Source organism: Pelobates fuscus, chromosome 2 (assembly GCF_036172605.1).
Source record: "Pelobates fuscus isolate aPelFus1 chromosome 2, aPelFus1.pri, whole genome shotgun sequence".
Taxonomy (NCBI): domain Eukaryota; kingdom Metazoa; phylum Chordata; class Amphibia; order Anura; family Pelobatidae; genus Pelobates; species Pelobates fuscus.
In genome coordinates, this window is record NC_086318.1 from 65,181,635 (window position 1) to 65,195,122 (window position 13,488).

General features: G+C 37.9%; 10 non-coding genes across 10 annotated transcripts; all 10 read left to right on the forward strand.

Moving 5' to 3' along the window:
* Positions 1-380: 380 nt before the first annotated feature.
* Positions 381-453, forward strand: TRNAK-CUU (transfer RNA lysine (anticodon CUU)). Its single transcript has one exon. It is a non-coding gene; the product is annotated as a tRNA-Lys (tRNA).
* Positions 454-1,587: 1,134 nt separating this feature from the next.
* On the forward strand, positions 1,588-1,660 carry TRNAK-CUU (transfer RNA lysine (anticodon CUU)). Its single transcript has one exon. It is a non-coding gene; the product is annotated as a tRNA-Lys (tRNA).
* A 1,134-nt stretch (positions 1,661-2,794) lies between these two features.
* TRNAK-CUU (transfer RNA lysine (anticodon CUU)) lies at positions 2,795-2,867 on the forward strand. The gene has a single exon. It is a non-coding gene; the product is annotated as a tRNA-Lys (tRNA).
* A 1,134-nt stretch (positions 2,868-4,001) lies between these two features.
* TRNAK-CUU (transfer RNA lysine (anticodon CUU)) lies at positions 4,002-4,074 on the forward strand. Its single transcript has one exon. It is a non-coding gene; the product is annotated as a tRNA-Lys (tRNA).
* A 1,892-nt stretch (positions 4,075-5,966) lies between these two features.
* On the forward strand, positions 5,967-6,039 carry TRNAK-CUU (transfer RNA lysine (anticodon CUU)). Its single transcript has one exon. It is a non-coding gene; the product is annotated as a tRNA-Lys (tRNA).
* Positions 6,040-8,380: 2,341 nt separating this feature from the next.
* Positions 8,381-8,453, forward strand: TRNAK-CUU (transfer RNA lysine (anticodon CUU)). The gene has a single exon. It is a non-coding gene; the product is annotated as a tRNA-Lys (tRNA).
* Positions 8,454-9,540: 1,087 nt separating this feature from the next.
* On the forward strand, positions 9,541-9,613 carry TRNAK-CUU (transfer RNA lysine (anticodon CUU)). The gene has a single exon. It is a non-coding gene; the product is annotated as a tRNA-Lys (tRNA).
* Positions 9,614-10,747: 1,134 nt separating this feature from the next.
* Positions 10,748-10,820, forward strand: TRNAK-CUU (transfer RNA lysine (anticodon CUU)). The gene has a single exon. It is a non-coding gene; the product is annotated as a tRNA-Lys (tRNA).
* Positions 10,821-11,907: 1,087 nt separating this feature from the next.
* TRNAK-CUU (transfer RNA lysine (anticodon CUU)) lies at positions 11,908-11,980 on the forward strand. Its single transcript has one exon. It is a non-coding gene; the product is annotated as a tRNA-Lys (tRNA).
* A 1,134-nt stretch (positions 11,981-13,114) lies between these two features.
* Positions 13,115-13,187, forward strand: TRNAK-CUU (transfer RNA lysine (anticodon CUU)). The gene has a single exon. It is a non-coding gene; the product is annotated as a tRNA-Lys (tRNA).
* Positions 13,188-13,488: the final 301 nt, after the last annotated feature.

The window sequence follows — 13,488 nt, forward strand, 5'->3', positions numbered from 1 at the left end:
TTGTTTTACGAGTCTAGGAATGCCAACCTGGAGACGTTTCATTACAGGGTGGATTGCTTGAATCTTATAGGGTAAAGTGATATGATTTTTCTCTTGTTTAAGAAGGTAAATTTTATATCATACATTAAGATAGAGAGCTTTGCGAGTTCCCTCTTTCCCTCTGTCCACCCTTTGCTTCCGCAAAGCTCTCTCGGAATGCAGACTTGAAGACTTTTCATTACAGGGTGAGTTCTATAGGGTAAAGTGATCTGATTTTTCTCTTGTTTAAGAAGGTAAATTTATATATTATATTAAATAGTTAAACCAAGATAGAGAGCTTTGCAAGCTCTCTCCATCCACCCTTTGCATCCGAAGTCAGAACATAATGCATGTAGGAATCAGCCCGGCTAGCTCAGTTGGTAGAGCATGAGACTCTTAATCTCAGGGTCGTGGGTTCGAGCCCCACGTTGGGCGAGATATGTAATTTTATGTCTCCTTTATTGAAAAAAATAAAAAAAGAAGGAAGGTGCTTACGTTTGGCCTAGGGAATCATAAAAGTCACCATATATTAGAGCAGATTGTATATTTGAAAAACATAGAAGGTGAAGAAACAGGAGTGTAGTTCTTTGGAAAAGTGTGTCAAGCAATTTAATTGTTGTAAGACGATTGAGGAATTCTTACAAAACATTTTAGTAGAGGGAGATTTTCAAATCTAACCATAAACCAGTGGACACAACATAGCAGGGGAACATGTTAACAAAATGCTACCTTAGAATATAAGGAATTAAGTCATATTATTTCCATAAGAGCAATGAAGCCATTGTTTAAGAAGGCAACTTTATATGGTTCAGTGGAGCTAAATCTCACCTTCCAACATAAGCAACTAGGGTCTATGATCTCTTTCACCATCAGGCCAGGAGAAATGAAACAATCCAAAAGGGGTAGGTTTTCAATGCTAATCACATGTTACTGGACACAGTCTAACTGAATACAATCTAAATTAAACCCCACTGTCAGACAAGAGCTACTATGGCCCATCATTTCCTTCACCATTTCTAATTGTTTTACGACTCTAGAAATGCAGACTTGGAGACTTCTCGTTATGATCCAAAAATGGGAGATTTTCAAATCTTATCACCTGGACAGAAACTAAGGGATTAAAATCAAAACTAGATCTCACTGTGGAACAAGAGCTACTATGGCCCATTATATCCTTCACTGTTTCTGATTGTTTTACGAGTCTAGGAATGCCAACCTGGAGACGTTTCATTACAGGGTGGATTGCTTGAATCTTATAGGGTAAAGTGATATGATTTTTCTCTTGTTTAAGAAGGTAAATTTTATATCATACATTAAGATAGAGAGCTTTGCGAGTTCCCTCTTTCCCTCTGTCCACCCTTTGCTTCCGCAAAGCTCTCTCGGAATGCAGACTTGAAGACTTTTCATTACAGGGTGAGTTCTATAGGGTAAAGTGATCTGATTTTTCTCTTGTTTAAGAAGGTAAATTTATATATTATATTAAATAGTTAAACCAAGATAGAGAGCTTTGCAAGCTCTCTCCATCCACCCTTTGCATCCGAAGTCAGAGCATAATGCATGTAGGAATCAGCCCGGCTAGCTCAGTCGGTAGAGCATGAGACTCTTAATCTCAGGGTCGTGGGTTCGAGCCCCACGTTGGGCGAGATATGTAATTTTATGTCTCCTTTATTGAAAAAAATAAAAAAAGAAGGAAGGTGCTTACGTTTGGCCTAGGGAATCATAAAAGTCACCATATATTAGAGCAGATTGTATATTTGAAAAACATAGAAGGTGAAGAAACAGGAGTGTAGTTCTTTGGAAAAGTGTGTCAAGCAATTTAATTGTTGTAAGACGATTGAGGAATTCTTACAAAACATTTTAGTAGAGGGAGATTTTCAAATCTAACCATAAACCAGTGGACACAACCTAGCAGGGGAACATGTTAACAAAATGCTACCTTAGAATATAAGGAATTAAGTCATATTATTTCCATAAGAGCAATGAAGCCATTGTTTAAGAAGGCAACTTTATATGGTTCAGTGGAGCTAAATCTCACCTTCCAACATAAGCAACTAGGGTCTATGATCTCTTTCACCATCAGGCCAGGAGAAATGAAACAATCCAAAAGGGGTAGGTTTTCAATGCTAATCACATGTTACTGGACACAGTCTAACTGAATACAATCTAAATTAAACCCCACTGTCAGACAAGAGCTACTATGGCCCATCATTTCCTTCACCATTTCTAATTGTTTTACGACTCTAGAAATGCAGACTTGGAGACTTCTCGTTATGATCCAAAAAGGGGAGATTTTCAAATCTTATCACCTGGACAGAAACTAAGGGATTAAAATCAAAACTAGATCTCACTGTGGAACAAGAGCTACTATGACCCATTATATCCTTCACTGTTTCTGATTGTTTTACGAGTCTAGGAATGCCAACCTGGAGACGTTTCATTACAGGGTGGATTGCTTGAATCTTATAGGGTAAAGTGATATGATTTTTCTCTTGTTTAAGAAGGTAAATTTTATATCATACATTAAGATAGAGAGCTTTGCGAGTTCCCTCTTTCCCTCTGTCCACCCTTTGCTTCCGCAAAGCTCTCTCGGAATGCAGACTTGAAGACTTTTCATTACAGGGTGAGTTCTATAGGGTAAAGTGATCTGATTTTTCTCTTGTTTAAGAAGGTAAATTTATATATTATATTAAATAGTTAAACCAAGATAGAGAGCTTTGCAAGCTCTCTCCATCCACCCTTTGCATCCGAAGTCAGAGCATAATGCATGTAGGAATCAGCCCGGCTAGCTCAGTCGGTAGAGCATGAGACTCTTAATCTCAGGGTCGTGGGTTCGAGCCCCACGTTGGGCGAGATATGTAATTTTATGTCTCCTTTATTGAAAAAAATAAAAAAAGAAGGAAGGTGCTTACATTTGGCCTAGGGAATCATAAAAGTCACCATATATTAGAGCAGATTGTATATTTGAAAAACATAGAAGGTGAAGAAACAGGAGTGTAGTTCTTTGGAAAAGTGTGTCAAGCAATTTAATTGTTGTAAGACGATTGAGGAATTCTTACAAAACATTTTAGTAGAGGGAGATTTTCAAATCTAACCATAAACCAGTGGACACAACCTAGCAGGGGAACATGTTAACAAAATGCTACCTTAGAATATAAGGAATTAAGTCATATTATTTCCATAAGAGCAATGAAGCCATTGTTTAAGAAGGCAACTTTATATGGTTCAGTGGAGCTAAATCTCACCTTCCAACATAAGCAACTAGGGTCTATGATCTCTTTCACCATCAGGCCAGGAGAAATGAAACAATCCAAAAGGGGTAGGTTTTCAATGCTAATCACATGTTACTGGACACAGTCTAACTGAATACAATCTAAATTAAACCCCACTGTCAGACAAGAGCTACTATGGCCCATCATTTCCTTCACCATTTCTAATTGTTTTACGACTCTAGAAATGCAGACTTGGAGACTTCTCGTTATGATCCAAAAAGGGGAGATTTTCAAATCTTATCACCTGGACAGAAACTAAGGGATTAAAATCAAAACTAGATCTCACTGTGGAACAAGAGCTACTATGGCCCATTATATCCTTCACTGTTTCTGATTGTTTTACGAGTCTAGGAATGCCAACCTGGAGACGTTTCATTACAGGGTGGATTGCTTGAATCTTATAGGGTAAAGTGATATGATTTTTCTCTTGTTTAAGAAGGTAAATTTTATATCATACATTAAGATAGAGAGCTTTGCGAGTTCCCTCTTTCCCTCTGTCCACCCTTTGCTTCCGCAAAGCTCTCTCGGAATGCAGACTTGAAGACTTTTCATTACAGGGTGAGTTCTATAGGGTAAAGTGATCTGATTTTTCTCTTGTTTAAGAAGGTAAATTTATATATTATATTAAATAGTTAAACCAAGATAGAGAGCTTTGCAAGCTCTCTCCATCCACCCTTTGCATCCGAAGTCAGAGCATAATGCATGTAGGAATCAGCCCGGCTAGCTCAGTCGGTAGAGCATGAGACTCTTAATCTCAGGGTTGTGGGTTCGAGCCCCACGTTGGGCGAGATATGTAACTTTATGTCTCCTTTATTGAAAAAAATAAAAAAAGAAGGAAGGTGCTTACGTTTGGCCTAGGGAATCATAAAAGTCACCATATATTAGAGCAGATTGTATATTTGAAAAACATAGAAGGTGAAGAAACAGGAGTGTAGTTCTTTGGAAAAGTGTTTCAAGCTATTTAATTGTTATAAGACGATTGAGGAATTCTTACAAAACTTTTTAGTAGAGGGAGATTTTCAAATCTAACCATAAACCAGTGGACACAACCTAGCAGGGGAACATGTTAACAAAATGCTACCTTAGAATATAAGGAATTAAGTCATATTATTTCCATAAGAGCAATGAAGCCATTGTTTAAGAAGGCAACTTTATATGGTTCAGTGGAGCTAAATCTCACCTTCCAACATAAGCAACTAGGGTCTATGATCTCTTTCACCATCAGGCCAGGAGAAATGAAACAATCCAAAAGGGGTAGGTTTTCAATGCTAATCACATCTTACTGGACACAGTCTAACTGAATACAATCTAAATTAAACCCCACTGTCAGACAAGAGCTACTATGGCCCATCATTTCCTTCACCATTTCTAATTGTTTTACGACTCTAGAAATGCAGACTTGGAGACTTCTCGTTATGATCCAAAAAGGGGAGTTTTTCAAATCTTATCACCTGGACAGAAACTAAGGGATTAAAATCAAAACTAGATCTCACTGTGGAACAAGAGCTACTATGGCCCATTATATCCTTCACTGTTTCTGATTGTTTTACGAGTCTAGGAATGCCAACCTGGAGACGTTTCATTACAGGTTGGATTGCTTGAATCTTATAGGGTAAAGTGATATGATTTTTCTCTTGTTTAAGAAGGTAAATTTTATATCATACATTAAGATAGAGAGCTTTGCGAGTTCCCTCTTTCCCTCTGTCCACCCTTTGCTTCCGCAAAGCTCTCTCGGAATGCAGACTTGAAGACTTTTCATTACAGGGTGAATTATACTCTTAATCTCAGGGTCGTGGGTTCGAGCCCCACGTTGGGCGAGATGTGTTAACAAATTGCTACCTTAGAATATAAGGAATTAAGTCATATTATTTCCATAAGAGCAATGAAGCCATTGTTTAAGAAGGCAACTTTATATGGTTCAGTGGAGCTAAATCTCACCTTCCAACATAAGCAACTAGGGTCTATGATCTCTTTCACCATCAGGCCAGGAGAAATGAAACAATCCAAAAGGGGTAGGTTTTCAATGCTAATCACATGTTACTGGACACAGTCTAACTGAATACAATCTAAATTAAACCCCACTGTCAGACAAGAGCTACTATGGCCCATCATTTCCTTCACCATTTCTAATTGTTTTACGACTCTAGAAATGCAGACTTGGAGACTTCTCGTTATGATCCAAAAAGGGGAGATTTTCAAATCTTATCACCTGGACAGAAACTAAGGGATTAAAATCAAAACTAGATCTCACTGTGGAACAAGAGCTACTATGGCCCATTATATCCTTCACTGTTTCTGATTGTTTTACGAGTCTAGGAATGCCAACCTGGAGACGTTTCATTACAGGGTGGATTGCTTGAATCTTATAGGGTAAAGTGATATGATTTTTCTCTTGTTTAAGAAGGTAAATTTTATATCATACATTAAGATAGAGAGCTTTGCGAGTTCCCTCTTTCCCTCTGTCCACCCTTTGCTTCCGCAAAGCTCTCTCGGAATGCAGACTTGAAGACTTTTCATTACAGGGTGAGTTCTATAGGGTAAAGTGATCTGATTTTTCTCTTGTTTAAGAAGGTAAATTTATATATTATATTAAATAGTTAAACCAAGATAGAGAGCTTTGCAAGCTCTCTCCATCCACCCTTTGCATCCGAAGTCAGAGCATAATGCATGTAGGAATCAGCCCGGCTAGCTCAGTCGGTAGAGCATGAGACTCTTAATCTCAGGGTCGTGGGTTCGAGCCCCACGTTGGGCGAGATATGTATTTTTATGTCTCCTTTATTGAAAAAAATAAAAAAAGAAGGAAGGTGCTTACGTTTGGCCTAGGGAATCATAAAAGTCACCATATATTAGAGCAGATTGTATATTTGAAAAACATAGAAGGTGAAGAAACAGGAGTGTAGTTCTTTGGAAAAGTGTGTCAAGCAATTTAATTGTTGTAAGACGATTGAGGAATTCTTACAAAACATTTTAGTAGAGGGAGATTTTCAAATCTAACCATAAACCAGTGGACACAACCTAGCAGGGGAACATGTTAACAAAATGCTACCTTAGAATATAAGGAATTAAGTCATATTATTTCCATAAGAGCAATGAAGCCATTGTTTAAGAAGGCAACTTTATATGGTTCAGTGGAGCTAAATCTCACCTTCCAACATAAGCAACTAAGGTCTATGATCTCTTTCACCATCAGGCCAGGAGAAATGAAACAATCCAAAAGGGGTAGGTTTTCAATGCTAATCACATGTTACTGGACACAGTCTAACTGAATACAATCTAAATTAAACCCCACTGTCAGACAAGAGCTACTATGGCCCATCATTTCCTTCACCATTTCTAATTGTTTTACGACTCTAGAAATGCAGACTTGGAGACTTCTCGTTATGATCCAAAAAGGGGAGATTTTCAAATCTTATCACCTGGACAGAAACTAAGGGATTAAAATCAAAACTAGATCTCACTGTGGAACAAGAGCTACTATGGCCCATTATATCCTTCACTGTTTCTGATTGTTTTACGAGTCTAGGAATGCCAACCTGGAGACGTTTCATTACAGGGTGGATTGCTTGAATCTTATAGGGTAAAGTGATATGATTTTTCTCTTGTTTAAGAAGGTAAATTTTATATCATACATTAAGATAGAGAGCTTTGCGAGTTCCCTCTTTCCCTCTGTCCACCCTTTGCTTCCGCAAAGCTCTCTCGGAATGCAGACTTGAAGACTTTTCATTACAGGGTGAGTTCTATAGGGTAAAGTGATCTGATTTTTCTCTTGTTTAAGAAGGTAAATTTATATATTATATTAAATAGTTAAAACAAGATAGAGAGCTTTGCAAGCTCTCTCCATCCACCCTTTGCTTCCGAAGTAAGAGCATAATGCATGTAGGAATCAGCCCCGCTAGCTCAGTCGGTAGAGCATGAGACTCTTAATCTCAGGGTCGTGGGTTCGAGCCCCACGTTGGGTGAGATATGTAATTTTATGTCTCCTTTATTGAAAAAAATAAAAAAAGAAGGAAGGTGCTTACGTTTGGCCTAGGGAATCATAAAAGTCACCATATATTAGAGCAGATTGTATATTTGAAAAACATAGAAGGTGAAGAAACAGGAGTGTAGTTCTTTGGAAAAGTGTGTCAAGCAATTTAATTGTTGTAAGACGATTGAGGAATTCTTACAAAACATTTTAGTAGAGGGAGATTTTCAAATCTAACCATAAACCAGTGGACACAACCTAGCAGGGAAACATGTTAACAAAATGCTACCTTAGAATATAAGGAATTAAGTCATATTATTTCCATAAGAGCAATGAAGCCATTGTTTAAGAAGGCAACTTTATATGGTTCAGTGGAGCTAAATCTCAGCTTCCAACATAAGCAACTAGGGTCTATGATCTCTTTCACCATCAGGCCAGGAGAAATGAAACAATCCAAAGGGGGTAGGTTTTCAATGCTAATCACATGTTACTGGACACAGTCTAACTGAATACAATCTAAATTAAACCCCACTGTCAGACAAGAGCTACTATGGCCCATCATTTCCTTCACCATTTCTAATTGTTTTACGACTCTAGAAATGCAGACTTGGAGACTTCTCGTTATGATCCAAAAAGGGGAGATTTTCAAATCTTATCACCTGGACAGAAACTAAGGGATTAAAATCAAAACTAGATCTCACTGTGGAACAAGAGCTACTATGGCCCATTATATCCTTCACTGTTTCTGATTGTTTTACGAGTCTAGGAATGCCAACCTGGAGACGTTTCATTACAGGGTGGATTGCTTGAATCTTATAGGGTAAAGTGATATGATTTTTCTCTTGTTTAAGAAGGTAAATTTTATATCATACATTAAGATAGAGAGCTTTGCGAGTTCCCTCTTTCCCTCTGTCCACCCTTTGCTTCCGCAAAGCTCTCTCGGAATGCAGACTTGAAGACTTTTCATTACAGGGTGAGTTCTATAGGGTAAAGTGATCTGATTTTTCTCTTGTTTAAGAAGGTAAATTTATATATTATATTAAATAGTTAAACCAAGATAGAGAGCTTTGCAAGCTCTCCCCATCCACCCTTTGCATCCGAAGTAAGAGCATAATGCATGTAGGAATCAGCCCGGCTAGCTCAGTCGGTAGAGCATGAGACTCTTAATCTCAGGGTCGTGGGTTCGAGCCCCACGTTGGGCGAGATATGTAATTTTATGTCTCCTTTATTGAAAAAAATAAAAAAAGAAGGAAGGTGCTTACGTTTGGCCTAGGGAATCATAAAAGTCACCATATATTAGAGCAGATTGTATATTTGAAAAACATAGAAGGTGAAGAAACAGGAGTGTAGTTCTTTGGAAAAGTGTGTCAAGCAATTTAATTGTTGTAAGACGATTGAGGAATTCTTACAAAACATTTTAGTAGAGGGAGATTTTCAAATCTAACCATAAACCAGTGGACACAACCTAGCAGGGGAACATGTTAACAAAATGCTACCTTAGAATATAAGGAATTAAGTCATATTATTTCCATAAGAGCAATGAAGCCATTGTTTAAGAAGGCAACTTTATATGGTTCAGTGGAGCTAAATCAGGCCAGGAGAAATGAAACAATCCAAAAGGGGTAGGTTTTCAATGCTAATCACATGTTACTGGACACAGTCTAACTGAATACAATCTAAATTAAACCCCACTGTCAGACAAGAGCTACTATGGCCCATCATTTCCTTCACCATTTCTAATTGTTTTACGACTCTAGAAATGCAGACTTGGAGACTTCTCGTTATGATCCAAAAAGGGGAGATTTTCAAATCTTATCACCTGGACAGAAACTAAGGGATTAAAATCAAAACTAGATCTCACTGTGGAACAAGAGCTACTATGGCCCATTATATCCTTCACTGTTTCTGATTGTTTTACGAGTCTAGGAATGCCAACCTGGAGACGTTTCATTACAGGGTGGATTGCTTGAATCTTATAGGGTAAAGTGATATGATTTTTCTCTTGTTTAAGAAGGTAAATTTTATATCATACATTAAGATAGAGAGCTTTGCGAGTTCCCTCTTTCCCTCTGTCCACCCTTTGCTTCCGCAAAGCTCTCTCGGAATGCAGACTTGAAGACTTTTCATTACAGGGTGAGTTCTATAGGGTAAAGTGATCTGATTTTTCTCTTGTTTAAGAAGGTAAATTTATATATTATATTAAATAGTTAAAACAAGATAGAGAGCTTTGCAAGCTCTCTCCATCCACCCTTTGCATCCGAAGTAAGAGCATAATGCATGTACGAATCAGCCCGGCTAGCTCAGTCGGTAGAGCATGAGACTCTTAATCTCAGGGTCGTGGGTTCGAGCCCCACGTTGGGCGAGATATGTAATTTTATGTCTCCTTTATTGAAAAAAATAAAAAAAGAAGGAAGGTGCTTACGTTTGGCCTAGGGAATCATAAAAGTCACCATATATTAGAGCAGATTGTATATTTGAAAAACATAGAAGGTGAAGAAACAGGAGTGTAGTTCTTTGGAAAAGTGTGTCAAGCAATTTAATTGTTGTAAGACGATTGAGGAATTCTTACAAAACATTTTAGTAGAGGGAGATTTTCAAATCTAACCATAAACCAGTGGACACAACCTAGCAGGGAAACATGTTAACAAAATGCTACCTTAGAATATAAGGAATTAAGTCATATTATTTCCATAAGAGCAATGAAGCCATTGTTTAAGAAGGCAACTTTATATGGTTCAGTGGAGCTAAATCTCAGCTTCCAACATAAGCAACTAGGGTCTATGATCTCTTTCACCATCAGGCCAGGAGAAATGAAACAATCCAAAAGGGGTAGGTTTTCAATGCTAATCACATGTTACTGGACACAGTCTAACTGAATACAATCTAAATTAAACCCCACTGTCAGACAAGAGCTACTATGGCCCATCATTTCCTTCACCATTTCTAATTGTTTTACGACTCTAGAAATGCAGACTTGGAGACTTCTCGTTATGATCCAAAAAGGGGAGATTTTCAAATCTTATCACCTGGACAGAAACTAAGGGATTAAAATCAAAACTAGATCTCACTGTGGAACAAGAGCTACTATGGCCCATTATATCCTTCACTGTTTCTGATTGTTTTACGAGTCTAGGAATGCCAACCTGGAGACGTTTCATTACAGGGTGGATTGCTTGAATCTTATAGGGTAAAGTGATATGATTTTTCTCTTGTTTAAGAAGGTAAATTTTATATCATACATTAAGATAGAGAGCTTTGCGAGTTCCCTCTTTCCCTCTGTTCACCCTTTGCTTCCGCAAAGCTCTCTCGGAATGCAGACTTGAAGACTTTTCATTACAGGGTGAGTTCTATAGGGTAAAGTGATCTGATTTTTCTCTTGTTTAAGAAGGTAAATTTATATATTATATTAAATAGTTAAACCAAGATAGAGAGCTTTGCAAGCTCTCCCCATCCACCCTTTGCATCCGAAGTAAGAGCATAATGCATGTAGGAATCAGCCCGGCTAGCTCAGTCGGTAGAGCATGAGACTCTTAATCTCAGGGTCGTGGGTTCGAGCCCCACGTTGGGCGAGATATGTAATTTTATGTCTCCTTTATTGAAAAAAATAAAAAAAGAAGGAAGGTGCTTACGTTTGGCCTAGGGAATCATAAAAGTCACCATATATTAGAGCAGATTGTATATTTGAAAAACATAGAAGGTGAAGAAACAGGAGTGTAGTTCTTTGGAAAAGTGTGTCAAGCAATTTAATTGTTGTAAGACGATTGAGGAATTCTTACAAAACATTTTAGTAGAGGGAGATTTTCAAATCTAACCATAAACCAGTGGACACAACCTAGCAGGGGAACATGTTAACAAAATGCTACCTTAGAATATAAGGAATTAAGTCATATTATTTCCATAAGAGCAATGAAGCCATTGTTTAAGAAGGCAACTTTATATGGTTCAGTGGAGCTAAATCAGGCCAGGAGAAATGAAACAATCCAAAAGGGGTAGGTTTTCAATGCTAATCACATGTTACTGGACACAGTCTAACTGAATACAATCTAAATTAAACCCCACTGTCAGACAAGAGCTACTATGGCCCATCATTTCCTTCACCATTTCTAATTGTTTTACGACTCTAGAAATGCAGACTTGGAGACTTCTCGTTATGATCCAAAAAGGGGAGATTTTCAAATCTTATCACCTGGACAGAAACTAAGGGATTAAAATCAAAACTAGATCTCACTGTGGAACAAGAGCTACTATGGCCCATTATATCCTTCACTGTTTCTGATTGTTTTACGAGTCTAGGAATGCCAACCTGGAGACGTTTCATTACAGGGTGGATTGCTTGAATCTTATAGGGTAAAGTGATATGATTTTTCTCTTGTTTAAGAAGGTAAATTTTATATCATACATTAAGATAGAGAGCTTTGCGAGTTCCCTCTTTCCCTCTGTCCACCCTTTGCTTCCGCAAAGCTCTCTCGGAATGCAGACTTGAAGACTTTTCATTACAGGGTGAGTTCTATAGGGTAAAGTGATCTGATTTTTCTCTTGTTTAAGAAGGTAAATTTATATATTATATTAAATAGTTAAACCAAGATAGAGAGCTTTGCAAGCTCTCTCCATCCACCCTTTGCATCCGAAGTCAGAGCATAATGCATGTAGGAATCAGCCCGGCTAGCTCAGTCGGTAGAGCATGAGACTCTTAATCTCAGGGTCGTGGGTTCGAGCCCCACGTTGGGCGAGATATGTAATTTTATGTCTCCTTTATTGAAAAAAATAAAAAAAGAAGGAAGGTGCTTACGTTTGGCCTAGGGAATCATAAAAGTCACCATATATTAGAGCAGATTCTATATTTGAAAAACATAGAAGGTGAAGAAACAGGAGTGTAGTTCTTTGGAAAAGTGTGTCAAGCAATTTAATTGTTGTAAGACGATTGAGGAATTCTTACAAAACATTTTAGTAGAGGGAGATTTTCAAATCTAACCATAAACCAGTGGACACAACCTAGCAGGGGAACATGTTAACAAAATGCTACCTTAGAATATAAGGAATTAAGTCATATTATTTCCATAAGAGCAATGAAGCCATTGTTTAAGAAGGCAACTTTATATGGTTCAGTGGAGCTAAATCTCACCTTCCAACATAAGCAACTAGGGTCTATGATCTCTTTCACCATCAGGCCAGGAGAAATGAAACAATCCAAAAGGGGTAGGTTTTCAATGCTAATCACATGTTACTGGACACAGTCTAACTGAATACAATCTAAATTAAACCCCACTGTCAGACAAGAGCTACTATGGCCCATCATTTCCTTCACCATTTCTAATTGTTTTACGACTCTAGAAATGCAGACTTGGAGACTTCTCGTTATGATCCAAAAAGGGGAGATTTTCAAATCTTATCACCTGGACAGAAACTAAGGGATTAAAATCAAAACTAGATCTCACTGTGGAACAAGAGCTACTATGGCCCATTATATCCTTCACTGTTTCTGATTGTTTTACGAGTCTAGGAATGCCAACCTGGAGACGTTTCATTACAGGGTGGATTGCTTGAATCTTATAGGGTAAAGTGATATGATTTTTCTCTTGTTTAAGAAGGTAAATTTTATATCATACATTAAGATAGAGAGCTTTGCGAGTTCCCTCTTTCCCTCTGTCCACCCTTTGCTTCCGCAAAGCTCTCTCGGAATGCAGACTTGAAGACTTTTCATTACAGGGTGAGTTCTATAGGGTAAAGTGATCTGATTTTTCTCTTGTTTAAGAAGGTAAATTTATATATTATATTAAATAGTTAAACCAAGATAGAGAGCTTTGCAAGCTCTCTCCATCCACCCTTTGCATCCGAAGTCAGAGCATAATGCATGTAGGAATCAGCCCGGCTAGCTCAGTCGGTAGAGCATGAGACTCTTAATCTCAGGGTCGTGGGTTCGAGCCCCACGTTGGGCGAGATATGTAATTTTATGTCTCCTTTATTGAAAAAAATAAAAAAAGAAGGAAGGTGCTTACATTTGGCCTAGGGAATCATAAAAGTCACCATATATTAGAGCAGATTGTATATTTGAAAAACATAGAAGGTGAAGAAACAGGAGTGTAGTTCTTTGGAAAAGTGTGTCAAGCAATTTAATTGTTGTAAGACGATTGAGGAATTCTTACAAAACATTTTAGTAGAGGGAGATTTTCAAATCTAACCATAAACCAGTGGACACAACCTAGCAGGGGAACATGTTAACAAAATGCTACCTTAGAA